The sequence below is a fragment of the Lissotriton vulgaris genome, chromosome 1_1, assembly GCF_964263255.1.
Source record: "Lissotriton vulgaris chromosome 1_1, aLisVul1.2, whole genome shotgun sequence".
NCBI classification, from domain to species: domain Eukaryota; kingdom Metazoa; phylum Chordata; class Amphibia; order Caudata; family Salamandridae; genus Lissotriton; species Lissotriton vulgaris.
Window position 1 is genome coordinate 1485190818 of NC_141685.1, and position 17741 is coordinate 1485208558.

Here is a 17741-nt window from a genome sequence, read left to right on the forward strand (position 1 = left end):
CTGCCCAGGCTCCTCCCATACCCGTCTGACCCCACCCATTCTGCCCAGGCTCCTCCTATACCCCTCCTATTTGACCCCACCCAATCTGACTTGGCTCCTCCTAAACCCCTCCTCTGCTGTCTGACCCCACCCATTCTGCCCAGGCTCCTCCTATACCCCCTCCTCTCTGACTCCACCCATTCTGCCCAGGCTCCTCCTATACCCCCCTCCTCTCTGACCCCACCCATTCTGCCCAGGCTCCTCCCATACCCATCTGACCCCACCCATTCTGCCCAGGCTCCTCCTATACTCCTCCTATTTGACCCCACCCAATCTGACTTGGCTCCTCCTATACCCCCTCCTCTCTGACTCCACCCATTCTGCCCAGGCTCCTCCCATACCCGTCTGACCCCACCCATTCTGCCCAGGCTCCTCCTATACCCCTCCTATTTGACCCCACCCACTCTGACTTGGCTCCTCCTAAACCCCTCCTCTGCTGTCTGACCCCACCCATTCTGCCCAGGCTCCTCCTATACCCCTCTTATTTGACCCCAATCTTACTAGGCTCCTCCTAAGCCCCTTCCCTGCTGTCTGACCCCACCCATTCTGCCCAGGCTCCTCCTATACCCCCTCCTCTCTGACTCCTCCCATTCTGCCCAGGCTCCTCCTATTTGACCCCACCCAATCTGACTAGGCTCCTCCTAAGCCCCTCCTCTCTGACTCCACCCATTCTGCCCAGGCTCCTCCTAAGCCCCTCCTCTGCTGTCTGACCCCACCCATTCTGCCCAGGCTCCTCCCATACCAGTCTGACCCCACCCATTCTGCCCAGGCTCCTCCTATACCCCCCTCCTCTCTGACTCCACCCATTCTGCCCAGGCTCCTCCCATACCCGTCTGACCCCACCCATTCTGCCCAGGCTCCTCCTATACCCCTTCTCTCTGACCCCACCCAATCTGACTAGGCTCCTCCTAAGCCCCTCCTCTGCTGTCTGGCCCCACCCAACCTTCCCAGGCTCCTCCTATACCCCTTCTCTCTGACCCCACCCAATCTGACTAGGCTCCTCCTAAGCCCCTCCTCTGCTGTCTGACCCCACCCATTCTGCCCAGGCTCCTCCTATACCCCCTTCTCTCTGACCCCACCCAATCTGACTAGGCTCCTCCTAAGCCCCTCCTCTGCTGTCTGACCCCACCCATTCTGCCCAGGCTCCTCCTATACCCCCTTCTCTCTGACCCCACCCAATCTGACTAGGCTACTCCTAAGCCCCTCCTCTGCTGTCTGACCCCACCCATTCTGCCCAGGCTCCTCCTATACCCCCTCCTCTCTGAACCCACCCAATCTGACTAGGCTCCTCCTAAGCCCCTCCTCTGCTGTCTGACCCCACCCATTCTGCCCAGGCTCCTCCCATACCCGTCTGACCCCACCCATTCTGCCCAGGCTCCTCCTATACCCCTCCTCTCTGAACCCACCCAATCTGACTAGGCTCCTCCTAAGCCCCTCCTCTGCTGTCTGGCCCCACCCAACCTTCCCAGGCTCCTCCTATACCCCTTCTCTCTGACCCCACCCAATCTGACTAGGCTCCTCCTAAGCCCCTCCTCTGCTGTCTGACCCCACCCATTCTGCCCAGGCTCCTCCCATACCCGTCTGACCCCACCCATTCTGCCCAGGCTCCTCCTAAGCCTCTCCTCTGCTGTCTGGGCCCAACCATTCTGCCCAGGCTGCTCCTATACCCCTCCTCTCTGACCCCACCCAATCTGACTAGGCTCCTCCTAAGCCCCTCCTCTGCTGTCTGACCCCACCCATTCTGCCCAGGCTGCTCCTAAGCCCCTCCTCTCTGACCCCACCCATTCTGCCCAGGCTCCTCCTAAGCCCCTCCTCTGCTGTCTGGGCCCAACCATTCTGCCCAGGCTGCTCCTATACCCCTCCTCTCTGACCCCACCCAATCTGACTAGGCTCCTCCTAAGCCCCTCCTCTGCTGTCTGACCCCACCCATTCTGCCCAGGCTCCTCCTATACCCCTCCTCTCTGACCCCACCCAATCTGACTAAGCTCCTCCTAAACCCCTCCTCTGCTGTCTGACCCCACCCATTCTGCCCAGGCTCCTCCTAAGCCCCTCCTCTCTGACCCCACCCATTCTGCCCAGGCTCCTCCTAAGCCCCTCCTCTGCTGTCTGACTCCACCCATTCTGCCCAGGCTCCTCCTATACCCCTCTTATTTGACCCCAATCTTACTAGGCTCCTCCTAAGCCCCTCCTCTGCTGTCTGACCCCACCCATTGTGCCCGGGCTCCTCCTATACCCCTCCTCTCTGACCCCACCCATTCTGCTCAGGCTCCTCCTAAGCCCCTCCTCTGCTGTCTGACCCCACCCATTCTGCCCAGGTTCTTCCTATACCCCTTCCTCTCTGACTCCACCCATTCTGCTCAGGCTCCTCCCATACCCGTCTGACCCCACCCATTCTGCCCAGGCTCCTCCTATACCCCTCCTATTTGACCCCACCCAATCTGACTTGGCTCCTCCTAAACCCCTCCTCTGCTGTCTGACCCCACCCATTCTGCCCAGGCTCCTCCTTTACCCCCTCCTCTCTGACTCCACCCATTCTGCCCAGGCTCCTCCTATACCCCTTCTCTCTGACCCCACGCAATCTGACTAGGCTCCTCCTAAGCCCCTCCTCTGCTGTCTGACCCCACCCATTCTGCCCAGGCTCCTCCTATACCCCTCCTCTCTGAACCCACCCAATCTGACTAGGCTCCTCCTAAGCCCCTCCTCTGCTGTCTGGCCCCACCCAACCTTCCCAGGCTCCTACTATACCCCTTCTCTCTGACCCCACCCAATATGACTAGGCTCCTCCTAAGCCCCTCCTCTGCTGTCTGACCCCACCCATTCTGCCCAGGCTCCTCTTAAGCCCCTCCTCTCTGACCCCACCCAATCTGACTAGGCTCCTCCTAAGCCCCTTCCCTGCTGTCTGACCCCACCCATTCTGACTAGGCTCCTCCTAAGCCCCTCCTCTGCTGTCTGACCCCACCCATTCTGCCCAGGCTCCTCCTATACCCCCCTCCTCTCTGACTCCACCCAATCTGACTAGGCTCCTCCTAAGCCCCTCCTCTGCTGTCTGACCCCACCCATTCTGCCCAGGCTGCTCCTCTCTGACTCCACCCATTCTGCCCAGGCTCCTCCTAAGCCCCTCCTCTCTGACCCCACTCATTCTGCCCAGGCTCCTCCTATACCCTTCCTCTCTGACCCCACCCAATCTGACTAGGCTCCTCCTATACCCCTCCGACCTCACCCCCTCTGCTCAGGCTCCTCCTATACCCCCTCCCCTATACCCTTCCTCTCTGACCCCACCCAATCTGACTAGGCTCCTCCTAAACCCCTCCTCTGCTGTCTGACCCCACCCATTCTGCCCAGGCTCCTCCTATACCCCCTCCTCTCTGACTCCTCCCATTCTGCCCAGGCTCCTCCCATACTAGTCTGACCCCACCCATTCTGCCCAGGCTCCTCCTATACCCCCCTCCTCTCTGACTCCACCTATTCTGCCCAGGCTCCTCCCATACCCCTCTGACCCCACCCATTCTGCCCAGGCTCCTCCTATACCCCTCCTATTTGACCCCACCCAATCTGACTAGGCTCCTCCTAAGCCCCTCCTCTGCTGTCTGACCCCACCCATTCTGCCCAGGCTCCTCCTATACCCCCTCCTCTCTGACTCCACCCATTCTGCCCAGGCTCCTCCTAAGCCACTCCCCTGCTGTCTGACCCCACCCATTCTGCCCAGGCTCCTCCTAAGCCCCTCCTCTGCTGTCTGACCCCACCCATTCTGCCCAGGTTCTTCCTATACCCCCTCCTCTCTGACTCCACCCATTCTGCCCAGGCTCCTCCCATACCCGTCTGACCCCACCCATTATGCCCAGGCTCCTCCTATACCCCTCCTATTTGACCCCACCCAATCTGACTTGGCTCCTCCTAAACCCCTCCTCTGCTGTCTGACCCCACCCATTCTGCCCAGGCTCCTCCTATACCCCCTCCTCTCTGACTCCACCCATTCTGCCCAGGCTCCTCCTATACCCCCCTCCTCTCTGACCCCACCCATTCTGCCCAGGCTCCTCCCATACCCATCTGACCCCACCCATTCTGCCCAGGCTCCTCCTATACCCCTCCTATTTGACCCCACCCAATCTGACTTGGCTCCTCCTATACCCCCTCCTCTCTGACTCCACCCATTCTGCCCAGGCTCCTCCCATACCCGTCTGACCCCACCCATTCTGCCCAGGCTCCTCCTATACCCCTCCTATTTGACCCCACCCACTCTGACTTGGCTCCTCCTAAACCCCTCCTCTGCTGTCTGACCCCACCCATTCTGCCCAGGCTCTTCCTATACCCCTCTTATTTGACCCCAATCTTACTAGGCTCCTCCTAAGCCCCTTCCCTGCTGTCTGACCCCACCCATTCTGCCCAGGCTCCTCCTATACCCCCTCCTCTCTGACTCCTCCCATTCTGCCCAGGCTCCTCCTATTTGACCCCACCCAATCTGACTAGGCTCCTCCTAAGCCCCTCCTCTCTGACGCCACCCATTCTGCCCAGGCTCCTCCTAAGCCCCTCCTCTGCTGTCTGACCCCACCCATTCTGCCCAGGCTCCTCCCATACCAGTCTGACCCCACCCATTCTGCCCAGGCTCCTCCTATACCCCCCTCCTCTCTGACTCCACCCATTCTGCCCAGGCTCCTCCCATACCCGTCTGACCCCACCCATTCTGCCCAGGCTCCTCCTATACCCCTTCTCTCTGACCCCACCCAATCTGACTAGGCTCCTCCTAAGCCCCTCCTCTGCTGTCTGGCCCCACCCAACCTTCCCAGGCTCCTCCTATACCCCTTCTCTCTGACCCCACCCAATCTGACTATGCTCCTCCTAAGCCCCTCCTCTGCTGTCTGACCCCACCCATTCTGCCCAGGCTCCTCCCATACCCGTCTGACCCCACCCATTCTGCCCAGGCTCCTCCTATACCCCTCCTCTCTGAACCCACCCAATCTGACTAGGCTCCTCCTAAGCCCCTCCTCTGCTGTCTGGCCCCACCCAACCTTCCCAGGCTCCTCCTATACCCCTTCTCTCTGACCCCACCCAATCTGACTAGGCTCCTCCTAAGCCCCTCCTCTGCTGTCTGACCCCACCCATTCTGCCCAGGCTCCTCCCATACCCGTCTGACCCCACCCATTCTGCCCAGGCTCCTCCTAAGCCTCTCCTCTGCTGTCTGGGCCCAACCATTCTGCCCAGGCTGCTCCTATACCCCTCCTCTCTGACCCCACCCAATCTGACTAGGCTCCTCCTAAGCCCCTCCTCTGCTGTCTGACCCCACCCATTCTGCCCAGGCTGCTCCTAAGCCCCTCCTCTCTGACCCCACCCATTCTGCCCAGGCTCCTCCTAAGCCCCTCCTCTGCTGTCTGGGCCCAACCATTCTGCCCAGGCTGCTCCTATACCCCTCCTCTCTGACCCCACCCAATCTGACTAGGCTCCTCCTAAGCCCCTCCTCTGCTGTCTGACCCCACCCATTCTGCCCAGGCTCCTCCTATACCCCTCCTCTCTGACCCCACCCAATCTGACTAAGCTCCTCCTAAACCCCTCCTCTGCTGTCTGACCCCACCCATTCTGCCCAGGCTCCTCCTATACCCCCTCCTCTCTGACTCCACCCACTCTGCCCAGGCTCCTCCTATTTGACCCCACCCAATCTGACTAGGCTCCTCCTAAGCCCCTCCTCTCTGACTCCACCCATTCTGCCCAGGCTCCTCCCATACCAGTCTGACCCCACCCATTCTGCCCAGGCTCCTCCTATACCCCTCCTATTTGACCCCACCCACTCTGACTTGGCTCCTCCTAAACCCCTCCTCTGCTGTCTGACCCCACCCATTCTGCCCAGGCTCCTCCTATACCCCCCTCCTCTCTGACTCCACCCATTCTGCCCAGGCTCCTCCCATACCTGTCTGACCCCACCCATTCGACCCAGGCTCCTCCCATACCTGTCTGACCCCACCCATTCTGCCCAGGCTCCTCCTATACCCCTCCTCTATGACCTTACCCATTCTGCCCAGGCTCCTCCTCCTCCTATTTGACCCCACCCAATCTGACTAGGCTCCTCCTAAGCCCCTCCTCTGCTGTCTGACCCCACCCATTCTGCCCAGGCTCCTCCTATACCGCCTCCTCTCTGACTCCACCCATTCTGCCCAGGCTCCTCCTATTTGACCCCACCCAATCTGACTAGGCTCCTCCTAAGCCCCTCCTCTCTGACTCCACCCATTCTGCCCAGGCTCCTCCTAAGCCCCTCCTCTGCTGTCTGACCCAACCCATTCTGCCCAGGCTCCTCCTATACCCCCTCTCTGACTCCACCCATTCTGCCCAGGCTCCTCCCATACCTGTCTGACCCCACCCATTCTGCCCAGGCTCCTCCTATACCCCCTCCTCTCTGACTCCACCCATTCTGCCCAGGCTCCTCCTAAGCCCCTCCTCTGCTGTCTGACCCAACCCATTCTGCCCAGGCTCCTCCTATACCCCCTCTCTGACTCCACCCATTCTGCCCAGGCTCCTCCCATACCCGTCTGACCCCACCCATTCTGCCCAGGCTCCTCCCATACCCGTCTGACCCCACCCATTCTGCCCAGGCTCCTCCCATACCCGTCTGACCCCACCCATTCTGCCCAGGCTCCTCCTATACCCCTCCTATTTGACCCCACCCACTCTGACTTGGCTCCTCCTAAACCCCTCCTCTGCTGTCTGACCCCACCCATTCTGCCCAGGCTCCTCCTATACCCCCCTCCGCTCTGACTCCACCCATTCTGCCCAGGCTCCTCCCATACCTGTCTGACCCCACCCATTCTACCCAGGCTCCTCCCATACCTGTCTGACCCCACCCATTCTACCCAGGCTCCTCCTATACCCCTCCTCTATGACCTTACCCATTCTGCCCAGGCTCCTCCTCCTCCTATTTGACCCCACCCAATCTGACTAGGCTCCTCCTAAGCCCCTCCTCTGCTGTCTGACCCCACCCATTCTGCCCAGGCTCCTCCTATACCGCCTCCTCTCTGACTCCACCCATTCTGCCCAGGCTCCTCCTAAGCCCCTCCTCTGCTGTCTGACCCAACCCATTCTGCCCAGGCTCCTCCTATACCCCCCTCTCTGACTCCACCCATTCTGCCCAGGCTCCACTCATACCTGTCTGACCCCACCCATTCTGCCCAGGCTCCTCCTCCTCCTATTTGACCCCACCCAATCTGACTAGGCTCCTCCTAAGCCCCTCCTCTGCTGTCTGACCCCACCCATTCTGCCCAGGCTCCTCCTATACCCCCTCCTCTCTGACTCCACCCATTCTGCCCAGGCTCCTCCTAAGCCCCTCCTCTCTGACCCCACCCAATCTGACTAGGCTCCTCCTATACCTCTCCGACCTCACCCCCTCTGCTCAGGCTCCTCCTATAGCCCCTCCCCTATACCCTTCCTCTCTGACCCCACCCAATCTGACTAGGCTCCTCCTAAACCCCTCCTCTGCTGTCTGACCCCACCCATTGTGCCCAGGCTCCTCCTATACCCCCTCCTCTCTGACTACTCCCATTCTGCCCAGGCTCCTCCCATACCAGTCTGACCCCACCCATTCTGCCCAGGCTCCTCCTATACCCCCCTCCTCTCTGACTCCACCCATTCTGCCCAGGCTCCTCCCATACCCCTCTGACCCCACCCATTCTGCCCAGGCTCCTCCTATACCCCTCCTATTTGACCCCACCCAATCTGACTAGGCTCCTCCTAAGCCCCTCCTCTGCTGTCTGACCCCACCCATTCTGCCCAGGCTCCTCCTATACCCCCTCCTCTCTGACTCCACCCATTCTGCCCAGGCTCCTCCTAAGCCACTCCCCTGCTGTCTGACCCCACCCATTCTGCCCAGGCTCCTCCTAAGCCCCTCCTCTGCTGTCTGACCCCACCCATTCTGCCCAGGTTCTTCCTATACCCCCTCCTCTCTGACTCCACCCATTCTTCCCAGGCTCCTCCCATACCCGTCTGACCCCACCCATTCTGCCCAGGCTCCTCCTATACCCCTCCTATTTGACCCCACCCAATCTGACTTGGCTCCTCCTAAACCCCTCCTCTGCTGTCTGACCCCACCCATTCTGCCCAGGCTCCTCCTATACCCCCTCCTCTCTGACTCCACCCATTCTGCCCAGGCTCCTCCTATACCCCCTCCTCTCTGACTCCACCCATTCTGCCCAGGCTCCTCCCATACCCGTCTGACCCCACCCATTCTGCCCAGGCTCCTCCCATACCCGTCTGACCCCACCCATTCTGCCCAGGCTCCTCCTATACCCCTCCTATTTGACCCCACCCAATCTGACTTGGCTCCTCCTATACCCCCTCCTCTCTGACTCCACCCATTCTGCCCAGGCTCCTCCCATACCCGTCTGACCCCACCCATTCTGCCCAGGCTCCTCCTATACCCCTCCTATTTGACCCCACCCACTCTGACTTGGCTCCTCCTAAACCCCTCCTCTGCTGTCTGACCCCACCCATTCTGCCCAGGCTCCTCCTATACCCCTCTTATTTGACCCCAATCTTACTAGGCTCCTCCTAAGCCCCTTCCCTGCTGTCTGACCCCACCCATTCTGCACAGGCTCCTCCTATACCCCCTCCTCTCTGACTCCTCCCATTCTGCCCAGGCTCCTCCTATTTGACCCCACCCAATCTGACTAGGCTCCTCCTAAGCCCCTCCTCTCTGACTCCACCCATTCTGCCCAGGCTCCTCCTAAGCCCCTCCTCTGCTGTCTGACCCCACCCATTCTGTCCAGGCTCCTCCCATACCAGTCTGACCCCACCCAATCTGACTAGGCTCCTCCTAAGCCCCTCCTCTCTGACTCCACCCATTCTGCCCAGGCTCCTCCTAAGCCCCTCCTCTGCTGTCTGACTCCACCCATTCTGCCCAGGCTCCTCCTATACCCCTCTTATTTGACCCCAATCTTACTAGGCTCCTCCTAAGCCCCTCCTCTGCTGTCTGACCCCACCCATTGTGCCCGGGCTCCTCCTATACCCCTCCTCTCTGACCCCACCCATTCTGCTCAGGCTCCTCCTAAGCCCCTCCTCTGCTGTCTGACCCCACCCATTCTGCCCAGGTTCTTCCTATACCCCTTCCTCTCTGACTCCACCCATTCTGCTCAGGCTCCTCCCATACCCGTCTGACCCCACCCATTCTGCCCAGGCTCCTCCTATACCCCTCCTATTTGACCCCACCCAATCTGACTTGGCTCCTCCTAAACCCCTCCTCTGCTATCTGACCCCACCCATTCTGCCCAGGCTCCTCCTTTACCCCCTCCTCTCTGACTCCACCCATTCTGCCCAGGCTCCTCCTATACCCCTTCTCTCTGACCCCACGCAATCTGACTAGGCTCCTCCTAAGCCCCTCCACTGCTGTCTGACCCCACCCATTCTGCGCAGGCTCCTCCTATACCCCTCCTCTCTGAACCCACCCAATCTGACTAGGCTCCTCCTAAGCCCCTCCTCTGCTGTCTGGCCCCACCCAACCTTCCCAGGCTCCTACTATACCCCTTCTCTCTGACCCCACCCAATCTGACTAGGCTCCTCCTAAGCCCCTCCTCTGCTGTCTGACCCCACCCATTCTGCCCAGGCTCCTCTTAAGCCCCTCCTCTCTGACCCCACCCAATCTGACTAGGCTCCTCCTAAGCCCCTTCCCTGCTGTCTGACCCCACCCATTCTGACTAGGCTCCTCCTAAGCCCCTCCTCTGCTGTCTGACCCCACCCATTCTGCCCAGGCTCCTCCTATACCCCCCTCCTCTCTGACTCCACCCAATCTGACTAGGCTCCTCCTAAGCCCCTCCTCTGCTGTCTGACCCCACCCATTCTGCCCAGGCTGCTCCTCTCTGACTCCACCCATTCTGCCCAGGCTCCTCCTAAGCCCCTCCTCTCTGACCCCACTCATTCTGCCCAGGCTCCTCCTATACCCTTCCTCTCTGACCCCACCCAATCTGACTAGGCTCCTCCTATACCCCTCCGACCTCACCCCCTCTGCTCAGGCTCCTCCTATACCCCCTCCCCTATACCCTTCCTCCCTGACCCCACCCAATCTGACTAGGCTCCTCCTAAACCCCTCCTCTGCTGTCTGACCCCACCCATTCTGCCCAGGCTCCTCCTATACCCCCTCCTCTCTGACTCCTCCCATTCTGCCCAGGCTCCTCCCATACCCATCTGACCCCACCCATTCTGCCCAGGCTCCTCCTATACCCCTCCTATTTGACCCCACCCAATCTGACTTGGCTCCTCCTATACCCCCTCCTCTCTGACTCCACCCATTCTGCCCAGGCTCCTCCCATACCCGTCTGACCCCACCCATTCTGCCCAGGCTCCTCCTATACCCCTCCTATTTGACCCCACCCACTCTGACTTGGCTCCTCCTAAACCCCTCCTCTGCTGTCTGACCCCACCCATTCTGCCCAGGCTCCTCCTATACCCCTCTTATTTGACCCCAATCTTACTAGGCTCCTCCTAAGCCCCTTCCCTGCTGTCTGACCCCACCCATTCTGCCCAGGCTCCTCCTATTTGACCCCACCCAATCTGACTAGGCTCCTCCTAAGCCCCTCCTCTCTGACTCCACCCATTCTGCCCAGGCTCCTCCTAAGCCCCTCCTCTGCTGTCTGACCCCACCCATTCTGCCCAGGCTCCTCCCATACCAGTCTGACCCCACCCATTCTGCCCAGGCTCCTCCTATACCCCCCTCCTCTCTGACTCCACCCATTCTGCCCAGGCTCCTCCCATACCCGTCTGACCCCACCCAATCTGACTAGGCTCCTCCTAAGCCCCTCCTCTCTGACCCCACCCAATCTGACTAGGCTCCTCCTAAGCCCCTCCTCTGCTGTCTGGCCCCACCCAACCTTCCCAGGCTCCTCCTATACCCCTTCTCTCTGACCCCACCCAATCTGACTATGCTCCTCCTAAGCCCCTCCTCTGCTGTCTGACCCCACCCATTCTGCCCAGGCTCCTCCCATACCCGTCTGACCCCACCCATTCTGCCCAGGCTCCTCCTATACCCCTCCTCTCTGAACCCACCCAATCTGACTAGGCTCCTCCTAAGCCCCTCCTCTGCTGTCTGGCCCCACCCAACCTTCCCAGGCTCCTCCTATACCCCTTCTCTCTGACCCCACCCAATCTGACTAGGCTCCTCCTAAGCCCCTCCTCTGCTGTCTGACCCCACCCATTCTGCCCAGGCTCCTCCCATACCCGTCTGACCCCACCCATTCTGCCCAGGCTCCTCCTAAGCCTCTCCTTTGCTGTCTGGGCCCAACCATTCTGCCCAGGCTGCTCCTATACCCCTCCTCTCTGACCCCACCCAATCTGACTAGGCTCCTCCTAAGCCCCTCCTCTGCTGTCTGACCCCACCCATTCTGCCCAGGCTGCTCCTAAGCCCCTCCTCTCTGACCCCACCCATTCTGCCCAGGCTCCTCCTAAGCCCCTCCTCTGCTGTCTGGGCCCAACCATTCTGCCCAGGCTCCTCCTATACCCCCTCCTCTCTGACTCCACCCACTCTGCCCAGGCTCCTCCTATACCCCCTCCTCTCTGACTCCACCCACTCTGCCCAGGCTCCTCCTATTTGACCCCACCCAATCTGACTAGGCTCCTCCTAAGCCCCTCCTCTCTGACTCCACCCATTCTGCCCAGGCTCCTCCCATACCAGTCTGACCCCACCCATTCTGCCCAGGCTCCTCCTATACCCCTCCTATTTGACCCCACCCACTCTGACTTGGCTCCTCCTAAACCCCTCCTCTGCTGTCTGACCCCACCCATTCTGCCCAGGCTCCTCCTATACCCCCTCCTCTCTGACTCCACCCACTCTGCCCAGGCTCCTCCTATTTGACCCCACCCAATCTGACTAGGCTCCTCCTAAGCCCCTCCTCTCTGACTCCACCCATTCTGCCCAGGCTCCTCCCATACCAGTCTGACCCCACCCATTCTGCCCAGGCTCCTCCTATACCCCTCCTATTTGACCCCACCCACTCTGACTTGGCTCCTCCTAAACCCCTCCTCTGCTGTCTGACCCCACCCATTCTGCCCAGGCTCCTCCTATACCGCCTCCTCTCTGACTCCACCCATTCTGCCCAGGCTCCTCCTATTTGACCCCACCCAATCTGACTAGGCTCCTCCTAAGCCCCTCCTCTCTGACTCCACCCATTCTGCCCAGGCTCCTCCTAAGCCCCTCCTCTGCTGTCTGACCCAACCCATTCTGCCCAGGCTCCTCCTATACCCCCTCTCTGACTCCACCCATTCTGCCCAGGCTCCTCCCATACCTGTCTGACCCCACCCATTCTGCCCAGGCTCCTCCTATACCCCCTCCTCTCTGACTCCACCCATTCTGCCCAGGCTCCTCCTAAGCCCCTCCTCTGCTGTCTGACCCAACCCATTCTGCCCAGGCTCCTCCTATACCCCCTCTCTGACTCCACCCATTCTGCCCAGGCTCCTCCCATACCCGTCTGACCCCACCCATTCTGCCCAGGCTCCTCCCATACCCGTCTGACCCCACCCATTCTGCCCAGGCTCCTCCTATACCCCTCCTATTTGACCCCACCCACTCTGACTTGGCTCCTCCTAAACCCCTCCTCTGCTGTCTGACCCCACCCATTCTGCCCAGGCTCCTCCTATACCCCCCTCCGCTCTGACTCCACCCATTCTGCCCAGGCTCCTCCCATACCTGTCTGACCCCACCCATTCTACCCAGGCTCCTCCCATACCTGTCTGACCCCACCCATTCTGCCCAGGCTCCTCCTATACCCCTCCTCTATGACCTTACCCATTCTGCCCAGGCTCCTCCTCCTCCTATTTGACCCCACCCAATCTGACTAGGCTCCTCCTAAGCCCCTCCTCTGCTGTCTGACCCCACCCATTCTGCCCAGGCTCCTCCTATACCGCCTCCTCTCTGACTCCACCCATTCTGCCCAGGCTCCTCCTAAGCCCCTCCTCTGCTGTCTGACCCAACCCATTCTGCCCAGGCTCCTCCTATACCCCCCTCTCTGACTCCACCCATTCTGCCCAGGCTCCACTCATACCTGTCTGACCCCACCCATTCTGCCCAGGCTCCTCCTCCTCCTATTTGACCCCACCCAATCTGACTAGGCTCCTCCTAAGCCCCTCCTCTGCTGTCTGACCCCACCCATTCTGCCCAGGCTCCTCCTATACCCCCTCCTCTCTGACTCCACCCATTCTGCCCAGGCTCCTCCTAAGCCCCTCCTCTCTGACCCCACCCAATCTGACTAGGCTCCTCCTATACCTCTCCGACCTCACCCCCTCTGCTCAGGCTCCTCCTATACCCCCTCCCCTATACCCTTCCTCTCTGACCCCACCCAATCTGACTAGGCTCCTCCTAAACCCCTCCTCTGCTGTCTGACCCCACCCATTGTGCCCAGGCTCCTCCTATACCCCCTCCTCTCTGACTACTCCCATTCTGCCCAGGCTCCTCCCATACCAGTCTGACCCCACCCATTCTGCCCAGGCTCCTCCTATACCCCCCTCCTCTCTGACTCCACCCATTCTGCCCAGGCTCCTCCCATACCCCTCTGACCCCACCCATTCTGCCCAGGCTCCTCCTATACCCCTCCTATTTGACCCCACCCAATCTGACTAGGCTCCTCCTAAGCCCCTCCTCTGCTGTCTGACCCCACCCATTCTGCCCAGGCTCCTCCTATACCCCCTCCTCTCTGACTCCACCCATTCTGCCCAGGCTCCTCCTAAGCCACTCCCCTGCTGTCTGACCCCACCCATTCTGACTAGGCTCCTCCTAAGCCCCTCCTCTGCTGTCTGACCCCACCCATTCTGCCCAGGTTCTTCCTATACCCCCTCCTCTCTGACTCCACCCATTCTGCCCAGGCTCCTCCCATACCCGTCTGACCCCACCCATTCTGCCCAGGCTCCTCCTATACCCCTCCTATTTGACCCCACCCAATCTGACTTGGCTCCTCCTAAACCCCTCCTCTGCTGTCTGACCCCACCCATTCTGCCCAGGCTCCTCCTATACCCCCTCCTCTCTGACTCCACCCATTCTGCCCAGGCTCCTCCTATACCCCCTCCTCTCTGACTCCACCCATTCTGCCCAGGCTCCTCCCATACCCGTCTGACCCCACCCATTCTGCCCAGGCTCCTCCTATACCCCTCCTATTTGACCCCACCCAATCTGACTTGGCTCCTCCTATACCCCCTCCTCTCTGACTCCACCCATTCTGCCCAGGCTCCTCCCATACCCGTCTGACCCCACCCATTCTGCCCAGGCTCCTCCCATACCCGTCTGACCCCACCCATTCTGCCCAGGCTCCTCCTATACCCCTCCTATTTGACCCCACCCAATCTGACTTGGCTCCTCCCAAACCCCTCCTCTGCTGTCTGACCCCACCCATTCTGCCCAGGCTCCCCCTATACCCCTCTTATTTGACCCCAATCTTACTAGGCTCCTCCTAAGCCCCTTCCCTGCTGTCTGACCCCACCCATTCTGCCCAGGCTCCTCCTATACCCCCTCCTCTCTGACTCCTCCCATTCTGCCCAGGCTCCTCCTATTTGACCCCACCCAATCTGACTAGGCTCCTCCTGCCCCTCCTCTCTGACTCCACCCATTCTGCCCAGGCTCCTCCTAAGCCCCTCCTCTGCTGTCTGACCCCACCCATTCTGCCCAGGCTCCTCCCATACCAGTCTGACCCCACCCATTCTGCCCAGGCTCCTCCTATACCCCTCCTATTTGACCCCACCCACTCTGACTTGGCTCCTCCTAAACCCCTCCTCTGCTGTCTGACCCCACCCATTCTGCCCAGGCTCCTCCTATACCCCTCTTATTTGACCCCAATCTTACTAGGCTCCTCCTAAGCCCCTTCCCTGCTGTCTGACCCCACCCATTCTGCCCAGGCTCCTCCTATACCCCCTCCTCTCTGACTCCTCCCATTCTGCCCAGGCTCCTCCTATTTGACCCCACCCAATCTGACTAGGCTCCTCCTAAGCCCCTCCTCTCTGACTCCACCCATTCTGCCCAGGCTCCTCCTAAGCCCCTCCTCTGCTGTCTGACTCCACCCATTCTGCCCAGGCTCCTCCTATACCCCTCTTATTTGACCCCAATCTTACTAGGCTCCTCCTAAGCCCCTCCTCTGCTGTCTGACCCCACCCATTGTGCCCGGGCTCCTACTATACCCCTCCTCTCTGACCCCACCCATTCTGCTCAGGCTCCTCCTAAGCCCCTCCTCTGCTGTCTGACCCCACCCATTCTGCCCAGGCTCCTCCCATACCCGTCTGACCCCACCCATTCTGCCCAGGCTCCTCCTATACCCCTCCTATTTGACCCCACCCAATCTGACTTGGCTCCTCCTAAACCCCTCCTCTGCTGTCTGACCCCACCCATTCTGCCCAGGCTCCTCCTTTACCCCCTCCTCTCTGACTCCACCCATTCTGCCCAGGCTCCTCCTATACCCCTTCTCTCTGACCCCACGCAATCTGACTAGGCTCCTCCTAAGCCCCTCCTCTGCTGTCTGACCCCACCCATTCTGCCCAGGCTCCTCCTATACCCCTCCTCTCTGAACCCACCCAATCTGACTAGGCTCCTCCTAAGCCCCTCCTCTGCTGTCTGACCCCACCCATTCTGCCCAGGCTGCTCCTATTTGACCCCACCCAATCTGACTAGGCTCCTCCTAAGCCCCTCCTCTCTGACTCCACCCATTCTGCCCAGGCGCCTCCCATACCAGTCTGACCCCACCCATTCTGCCCAGGCTCCTCCTATACCCCTCCTCTATGACCTTACCCATTCTGCCCAGGCTCCTCCTCCTCCTATTTGACCCCACCCAATCTGACTAGGCTCCTCCTAAGCCCCTCCTCTGCTGTCTGACCCCACCCATTCTGCCCAGGCTCCTCCTATACCGCCTCCTCTCTGACTCCACCCATTCTGCCCAGGCTCCTCCTATTTGACCCCACCCAATCTGACTAGGCTCCTCCTAAGCCCCTCCTCTCTGACTCCACCCATTCTGCCCAGGCTCCTCCTAAGCCCCTCCTCTGCTGTCTGACCCAACCCATTCTGCCCAGGCTCCTCCTATTTGACCCCACCCAATCTGACTAGGCTCCTCCTAAGCCCCTCCTCTGCTGTCTGACCCCACCCATTCTGCCCAGGCTCCTCCTAAGCCCCTCCTCTGCTGTCTGACCCCACCCATTCTGCCCAGGCTCTTCCTATACCCCCTCCTCTCTGACTCCACCCATTCTGCCCAGGCTCCTCCCATACCCATCTGACCCCACCCATTCTGCCCAGGCTCCTCCTATACCCCTCCTATTTGACCCCACCCAATCTGACTAGGCTCCTCCTAAGCCCCTCCTCTGCTGTCTGACCCCACCCATTCTGCCCAGGCTGCTCCTAAGCCCCTCCTCTCTGACCCCACCCATTCTGCCCAGGCTCCTCCTAAGCCCCTCCTCTGCTGTCTGGGCCCAACCATTCTGCCCAGGCTGCTCCTATACCCCTCCTCTCTGACCCCACCCAATCTGACTAGGCTCCTCCTAAGCCCCTCCTCTGCTGTCTGACCCCACCCATTCTGCCAGGCTCCTCCTATACCCCTCCTCTCTGACCCCACCCAATCTGACTAAGCTCCTCCTAAACCCCTCCTCTGCTGTCTGACCCCACCCATTCTGCCCAGGCTCCTCCTATACCCCCTCCTCTCTGACTCCACCCACTCTGCCCAGGCTCCTCCTATTTGACCCCACCCAATCTGACTAGGCTCCTCCTAAGCCCCTCCTCTCTGACTCCACCCATTCTGCCCAGGCTCCTCCCATACCAGTCTGACCCCACCCATTCTGCCCAGGCTCCTCCTATACCCCTCCTATTTGACCCCACCCACTCTGACTTGGCTCCTCCTAAACCCCTCCTCTGCTGTCTGACCCCACCCATTCTGCCCAGGCTCCTCCTATACCCCCCTCCTCTCTGACTCCACCCATTCTGCCCAGGCTCCTCCCATACCTGTCTGACCCCACCCATTCGACCCAGGCTCCTCCCATACCTGTCTGACCCCACCCATTCTGCCCAGGCTCCTCCTATACCCCTCCTCTATGACCTTACCCATTCTGCCCAGGCTCCTCCTCCTCCTATTTGACCCCACCCAATCTGACTAGGCTCCTCCTAAGCCCCTCCTCTGCTGTCTGACCCCACCCATTCTGCCCAGGCTCCTCCTATACCGCCTCCTCTCTGACTCCACCCATTCTGCCCAGGCTCCTCCTATTTGACCCCACCCAATCTGACTAGGCTCCTCCTAAGCCCCTCCTCTCTGACTCCACCCATTCTGCCCAGGCTCCTCCTAAGCCCCTCCTCTGCTGTCTGACCCAACCCATTCTGCCCAGGCTCCTCCTATACCCCCTCTCTGACTCCACCCATTCTGCCCAGGCTCCTCCCATACCTGTCTGACCCCACCCATTCTGCCCAGGCTCCTCCTATACCCCCTCCTCTCTGACTCCACCCATTCTGCCCAGGCTCCTCCTAAGCCCCTCCTCTGCTGTCTGACCCAACCCATTCTGCCCAGGCTCCTCCTATACCCCCTCTCTGACTCCACCCATTCTGCCCAGGCTCCTCCCATACCCGTCTGACCCCACCCATTCTGCCCAGGCTCCTCCCATACCCGTCTGACCCCACCCATTCTGCCCAGGCTCCTCCCATACCCGTCTGACCCCACCCATTCTGCCCAGGCTCCTCCTATACCCCTCCTATTTGACCCCACCCACTCTGACTTGGCTCCTCCTAAACC